The sequence below is a fragment of the Semicossyphus pulcher genome, unplaced genomic scaffold (genome assembly GCF_022749685.1).
Source record: "Semicossyphus pulcher isolate SPU_LCO1_2020_fin unplaced genomic scaffold, fSemPul1.0.p SCAF_18, whole genome shotgun sequence".
NCBI classification, from domain to species: domain Eukaryota; kingdom Metazoa; phylum Chordata; class Actinopteri; order Labriformes; family Labridae; genus Semicossyphus; species Semicossyphus pulcher.
The window spans coordinates 26,437,013-26,445,228 of NW_027211691.1; positions in this window are offsets into that span (position 1 = coordinate 26,437,013).

Here is an 8,216-nt window from a genome sequence, read left to right on the forward strand (position 1 = left end):
CCTACTACTAGTGAAACGGTGTGTGCATGGACCCAAAAGCAGCACGATGTAAGCAGGAGTTGAATTGGTAATGACTTTTATTGTAATGAATGAGTGATTAAAGCAGAAAGCAAATGGCTTCTTCTCTTCTCTCAGTGTGTGGGGGAGGGATTTGTGACAGCACAGTTCGTTCCAGTCTCTCACAGGGAATTTTCCCGATCCAATCCTCCTCTTCTCAGAAGCTGGGAATTCCTCCAGTGAAAAACTCCTCTTGGCCGTAGCAGGGGAGAAACAGGCCGTGACAACAAAAACACAGGATCCCTTCACAGGTTATCTTCAGGTTACAAAATACACTCAAGAACGTCAAAGCCGCAGAGCACCAATCAGCCACAAACACAAGATGAACACAAGCAAGCAAGACTGAGCTTGTGTCAAAGACAAAGAAGGCTGTAACGTTAGCAAAGGTTCGATGAAAGACGTGGCTCAGGAACAGGCAGGATCGGCAACAGGAAATCAGTCCGGGATAGAGTGCTGGAAAGTCTTGCATTGCAGAGGAACAGTCTGGCTCAGAACAGTGGGTGAGTGAAGTTTAAATACTGTGGTCCACAGGTGTAGGTGGTTGAACTGTGGAGCAAAGCACGTAGTGTGTGATTGGCTGAGGCATGAGTGAGTGAGCAGGGGTGCGTTCAAGGTGACATGCTGTGTTTCCAAATCCAAAGCGTGACAACTGCTTCAGCCTTCACTATTGTACCCATGAACATTCCGGTTAGAATCCCTGACCAGCGCCCACGTCCTCGCTATGGTCAGGATCGCCGTCCTACATGGGTTATCCGTCCGATTGCTCATTCCCCCAGTACTCTTAATAACATAGATTCTACAATAAAAATGTGTCTGATAAATGCACGCTCTGAGGCTGACAAAGCTCGCATCCTCAATCATTTATTTATAAGGGAGAGCTTGTCATTCCTATTCCAACCTGGCAAAGGGACATGGAATTTATTCACTGAAATGAACTGGGTCGCCCGGACTGTTCTTACACTGGGACTCCACGTCTTCCAGGAGGTCTTGGTGTGAAACAACAAGTTTACATGTCAGTTAGTGACCAGAGAACCTTTTACCTCATTTACACCTCAACTCAGCAAAGCTCAAGCCGTTTTATTGTGTTAATTTACCGACCTCCTGATCCAGCTGGTCAGTTTGTATCTAACTTCTATTATGAAGCTGGACAGAGTGCTATTAGCTGGTGATTTTAACTTGCACATTGATGATGTCACAAATGGTGTAGCAACTGAATTTCTTAATATCACTGAATCTTTAACCTCCAGCAACATGTTGTAGGCCCCACTCACATGAAGGGTCACACTTTGGACCTGGTCTTCTCTCTTGGACTTGATATTGATAACCTCCACTGTGAGCACCTGCTGAGCAGTGATCACAAATGTATTTTCTTCGATCTCCTCTTAACAGCTGAACCTCCCTGTCCTTAAAGAACATTGAAATTTCTCATCATTATGTCAAATACAGCCGAATGTTCTCGGTACACTACTGCAGCCATTTAACCCTGTCCTAATGTTGAGCTGTTAATGCAATCTTTTAATGTTCATTGCTCCACGCTACTGGACAAAGTGGCACCGCTAAAAGTGAGGACCAGGGCTGTCTGTTAACAGCAGCCTCAGACAACAGGGTCGCAGGTCTGAGCGCTTGTGGAAAACCACTGAGCTAGAAGTGCATCGCCTTCATCTCAAGGATCTCCGCTGTTCTTTTAATGAAGCAGTTCAGGAAGCCCGTACTGCCAACTTTGTTAGCTTAATTTTTTTTTATTTGATACTATTAATAATATTGTATCGCCGCCGCCCCCCACATTACCTTGCTTAACTGCCGATGACTGCAACAGGATCCTTCCCTCTTTGGTTGATAAGGTAATGGCTACCATCCAGTCCATCAAAGAAAACAAGTTTAGATCATGTTTGGCCAGTGAATTATAGGCCAATATCTAAACTCCCTGTCCTCTCAAAAATTTTAGAGAAAATTGTGGCCAGTCAACTTACTGCTGTGTTAGAGAGACACAACATTTACGACAAATTTCAGTCAGGCTTTCGGAAACAGCATTCAACTGAAACTGCTCTCCTGAGGGTATCTAATGACATATGAATGTCCTCTGATGCAGGTAATTGCTCTGTGTTAGTTCTCCTTGACCTCAGCTCCACCTTTTGGATTGGGTGGGAATATCTCTAATGTCTCTATTGGGGAATTTGTGTCTGACTCCTCTCCACTACCTTGTGGGGTACCACAGGGCTCAGTCCTGGGGCCGCTGCTATTTTCCCTCTACTTGCTGCCCCTTGGTCAGATTTTAAAACGTTCTAATGGAGCATATCATTTATATGCAGATGATATTCAGCTCCACTTCTCATTATAACCCAGCGAGGCCTTCAGGTTGGCTACACTCCTAGACTGCCTAAACGCTGTTCAGGACTGGACAACAAAAAATTATGTACAACTCAATGACGACAAAACTGATGTTCTGGTTGTTGCCCAAGATAAAGTAGTTCCCTTATTTATGCAAAGCATTGGACCCCTCTCCTCTGCAGCTCACTCTAAGCTTCCCAATTTGGGAATAGTTTTTGATCACCCCACATTGTTTGACAATATTGTAAAGCAGCTAACAGGATCATGTTTTCACCACTTACGTGGTGCAATCTCAGAAATGTAGTCTCAACAGCTGAGCTAGAGATGCTCTTACATGCCCTCATCTCATTGCGTATTGACTAATGTTACGCTCTTCTCACCTCACTCAGCATGTCCGCCCTCAACTGGCTAGACTTCTCACCGGATCAAACAAACGGTCCCACATCCCTCCCGTACTGAAATCTCTTCACTGGCCCCCTGTTGCTTAAAGGATCAAGTTTAAAGTTCTCACCCTCACCTACAGAGCCCTACAAGGTCAGGCCCCAGAATAGAGAATAGCAGAACTCATCCACCCATACTCATCAGCCCGTTCCCTAAGGTCAAACGCACTTCACCTTCTGTCCGTTCCTAGGACACGCCTTAAGACTCGTAGTGATCGTACTTTTGAGGCCGTAGCTCTAAGCCTGTGGAACGACCTGCCTACAACGCTACGTTCGGCTGACTCAGTTCAGTCTATCAAAAACCAGTTAAAAACATATCTGTTCATACAGGCGTCTGGGTAACCATGTTTCACCCAGTTTTCATATGTCGAATGCTCTGTACATTGTTGTGCCTATTGTACCTTTTTGTACCTTATTGTACAGTTACTGCTATTGTTGGTGTGAAGCTCTTTGTGACTTCTGTCTAAGAAAAGTGCTGTATAAATAAAATGTACTTACTTAATTACTTACAAGAGGACAACCAGGACCTGTTATGAAATAAACTGCACATTTCAATAGGCAGCATTTGGTTAAACACTGCATATATTTGATTCATGCAGAAAACTGTTATTTCACATTAATGAAACTAAATCGATTCTTTTAGTGTAGAAAACTATCTCAGGTTATTTTGGACAACTTTGTACATCATGTTGTCCATCAGACAAGCGTTGGGTTCTTTCTCCATGTTTGAGACTGAGAACGTAAAATAATGGTGTCATAACTGTTTAAATAACAAACAGCATCAATGAGAAGTTTGGTTCCTTCTTTTTGTTCAGCCCTGAGCTAGCTCACGGCTACATTACCTCAACCCAGAAGGATGCTTTAGTTAGCCACGAACCTTCCTAACAGCAGACTAAACCAAGTTAGCTTGCTAGCTGTAACTTAAGTTCGAGTACTCACACTGATAACCAAGTCACAGACACTCACTTCAGACATCACAAATCAGTCAATTTCACAGTGAAGACATGAGCAAAAGGGACATTGTCCTAGCTAGCTAACGGTTATTTCAGCCCGTTAACTAGCTAGCCAGCTTGTCATAAATCATCCCAGTTGGTCCGTTTAGTCAGAGTCAAACTTTGCTGACCTGTATTCAGATTAAACTCCCGGTTCATCTCATCCCCGACTTCTTTTCTCTTTCAAAAACATTTGAAGCTGATTTCTTAGTCCTCGGTTCATCATCCTGCGCTGTTCTCATCTAGCAAACATTCTAGAAGCTTCCAGATGAATATTGCGCGGCTACGCAGTAGCGCCTGCGCAGACGGTGCAGTTGGGTTGCAGTGGTTTGTGGGTGGAGTCTCCCTGGCAGAAGGCTGAATGTTATAAGATGTACCTGAAGACTACTGAGGGTTTTTCAACAACACATCTAAACTGTGTTTAAATCATCATGAAATCATTTCTTTTCACTCATTCATCAGTTTCTCATTGGCAGCCTGAGCTGGAGTCATAGTGCCCATAAAATATCTGTACAACAATTCAGTTTTATGAATGTGGAAATATAAAGATGAATAAATAAAAGAGCAGATAAGTCAGTTAAACTATCTTGAAATATAAACAAAATAAATAAAAGAATGAATGAATGCAGAAATAGTTCTTATTTGATTAATTTATAATTTATATATATATTTATATTCAGATTATTTTATTGCAAAATATATCAGAAAATATTAGGAAATATCGTAGACTGTATAAATAAATATGAAGGGATAAAAGATAGATTTTAAAGAGAGAAAAAAACAGAGTTTAAAGGTGATTCCATGAGCAACAGCTCCCCCTGCTGTTCAGAAGAAAACATTACAGCCACAAACACTCGTCAGTGCTCTGATTACTGGTTGTGCAGCCCCCCTGTCATCACGTTAAAGATCAGTCTTCAGTTACTTCAAGCACTAAAGTATTTTTACCTACTGATAGTAAGAGCAGTCACTGTGCTGATGTTAGCAGTATTTCATTCTACAGCTGAATCAGATGATTGAGGCATGACATACTGAGTACTGTGACATCAGTACTACTTACTGTACAGTGATAATAAAGTAGCATATGCAGTTTCATGCAGTAGTTGTAGTAGTAGTGACGGCAGTAACAGGATACAAGTGTAATATTGGCAAAAAGAGCAGCAGGAGCAGCAGTAGTAGTAGTACAGCAATAATAGCTGTTGTCATAGTAACAGCAGTGTTTTCTCTCTCTCCTCCAGAACCAATGCACGCGCCGCGTCGTGCGTAATCCGTGCGCGCTGCGCTCCGTCATGGAGCCGCACAGCGCGCATCTGAGTTCCTGAGGATTCTTCTGCACGTGGTTCTGTTTAAACCGGATCTGTTCCTGCTTCCTGCGTCCTGCTTCCTGCCACAAGTGTTCTCCTCCTCAGCACCGAGCACCGGGAGCAGCTCACCGCCCGAGCCGCGCCACAGAGCCGCCGCTCGGCTCCTCTGAGTCCGATGAGCGGTGCAGAGCAGCGGGGAGAGAAGTAACTGTCAGCGTTGGGTTAGGTTACTTCTTAGTCATGTAAGAAGTTCGTAAGCTTCCTATGCTTCGAGATAAATTGAACCGGATGGGAGTGGACCCCCACCTGGTGGCCTGGATATCCAACTACCTCACCGACAGGCCACAGTACGTCAGGCTGAAGGACACCACGTCTGACACTGTGGTCAGCAGCACTGGAGCCCCCCAGGGCACAGTGCTGGCCCCTCTTCTCTTCACCCTGTACACCTCGGACTTCTGTCACAACTCAGAGCTGTGTCACATACAGAAGTACGCCGATGACACAGCCATCGTTGGATGCATCAGGGACGACAGAGAGGAGGAGTATCGGAGTCTGGTGGGGGACTTTGCTGCTTGGTGCCGCACAAACCACCTAGAGCTCAACACCTCTAAGACAAAGGAGCTGGTCATAGACTTTGGGAGGTCCAGACCGAAGCCGAGACCAGTCCTACTAGAGGGAGCTGAGGTGGAGAGTGTGGACTCCTACAAATACCTCGGGCTGTGTCTGGACAACAAACTGGACTGGTCAACACACACCAGCCACCTGTACGGGAAGACACAAGGCAGGATGTACTTCCTAAGGAGACTGCGGTCTTTTAACATCTGCAGCAAACTGCTGCGGATGTTTTACCAGTCTGTGGTTGCCAGTGTCCTCTTTTACACTGTAGTGTGCTGGGGAGGCAGCACATCCAAGAAGGACACATCCAGACTGGATAAACTGATCAGGCGAGCCGGCTCTGTGATCGGCATGAAGCTGGACCCTCTGGTGACGGTGGCAGAGACAAGGACACTAAACAAACTGTTGGACATTATGGACAATGCCAGCCACCCTCTGCACACCGTCATCAGCAACCAGAGGAGCCTGTTCAGTGAGAGACTGCTCCTTCCAAAGTGCAGGACTAACCGACTGAAGAACTCCTTTGTCCCTCATGCCATCAGGCTGTACAACTCCTCACTTAGGGGGAGGAGGTAACAGGGACAGACTCTCTCACAAGCGGTAGCCACTAATTCACCTCACAAAGTTAATAGTAGTTATCTTCTTTTATTCAATAGTAATATTTATTTATTTCTCAAAGGGTCATATGTGCAATAAAAATCTGTCAATGTGCAATAATCTCTCACCACAGTGCAATAACCTAATCTAGTTTAATCGAACTAAATACCAGGTCAATTACCCACTGTTTACTTGTATATTTTCTAAGAGTGTATATTTTATATATTTTGTTATCTAATTTTGTACTTTTTATATATATATATATATCGATAGATATATATATTTTGATCTTTATTTTTTACCCTCTGTGTGCTGATTCTTTCCTATTGTATTGTACTGTATAAGCTGCTGGAGACTGAATTTCCCAGAGGGAGTCATCCCAAAGGGATCAATAAAGTTGAGTCTAAGTCTAAGTCTAAGTCTAAGTAAGTAAGAAAATAAATACGTTTTAACGAAATAAGACTGTTCTTTAGAAAAAAGAGTGACTTGCAACTAAGAACATTCTTAAGAACTTCCTACATTTTCTTTCTGTTTTATCTTAAGAATATGTTTGTGAATCCGGCCCCCGCTTATTGAAGCTTAATCCAAGAGGCTTACGCTGGGAACACACCGGATGCCGAAGCGCTGCGCAGCGCCGCGCAACGAAAATCGTGCGCGAGCCGGAGCACTTCCGTTCACACCAGACGCGCATTTCTCCGCGCCGGTCGACAAGCGCCTCTGCTCCTCAGCTGTCGTTTACTCACATTTGGAGCTGTTTTTTAATCATGCTCTCTCTCTCTGTTTGCGTGTGTGTTCTGACACAGTGTCAGTGATATCAGTGGGACAGTCCACTGTCTGTGGTTAGTTCAGTGTCAGTGATATCAGTGGGACAGTCCAGTGTCTGTGGTTAGTTCAGTGTCAGTGATATCAGTGGGACAGTCCAGTGTCTGTGGTTAGTTCAGTGTCAGTGATATCAGTGGGACAGTCCAGTGTCTGTGGTTAGTTCAGTGTCAGTGATATCAGTGGGACAGTCCAGTGTCTGTGGTTAGTTCAGTGTCAGTGATATCAGTGGGACAGTCCAGTGTCTGTAGATAGAATAAAGATGTAGTTATTGATGTAGTGGTTGTGAAGAACAAGACTTGACAGGAAATGATGTCATTACTCTCTCTCCCTTTAAGTAGGAGGTGGGCGGGGCTAACAGGCACACCTGCTTTGTGAGAAAAATCAGACTGGAGCTATAAAACCCTCAAAGTCAGCATTTCTCAATCTGATGATCTACAACCATCATCATCTGTCTGATGACGAGGTGAGAGTCACACACACACACACACACACACACACACACACACACACGCGTCATGGGGAAGTGCTCCTCTGTGTGTTCTCAGGTGAAATCGCAGCAGGTTTGTTGGTCAGCAGCTTGTGATCATGTGATTGTTTGAGTTTACACAAATATATTCAGTTTCACACACACACACACACACACACACACACACACACACACACACACACTTGTGTTACATGCTAAATATGGCAGATGATGTCATCCATAAAATCTGTTTGATGTGAGTTTGGTGACATCACCTTAGAAATGCATCTTTTTACTGAGAAGTTGCTGCTGAGCAAGTTGTGCTGTTTGATGCTGTTAAATAGCTGCAGCTAGCAGCTTGTTAGCTTAGCCTCGCGTAAAGACTGGAAACAGGGGAAACAGCTTCACTGGCTGGGACTCAGGGGTTGTGTTAGAGCCATTATTGGTTTTTGGTTTATCACTGGGTGGCGCTGTGATTAGACACAGAAGTGCAGTGCTAATCGGGCACAGGTGTTGAGAACATGGAGGTCAACGGTTTCTGACCGTGAGAAGAAAACAACATAAACAGACAGACAGTGTCTCTGAGATATCAGTTGGT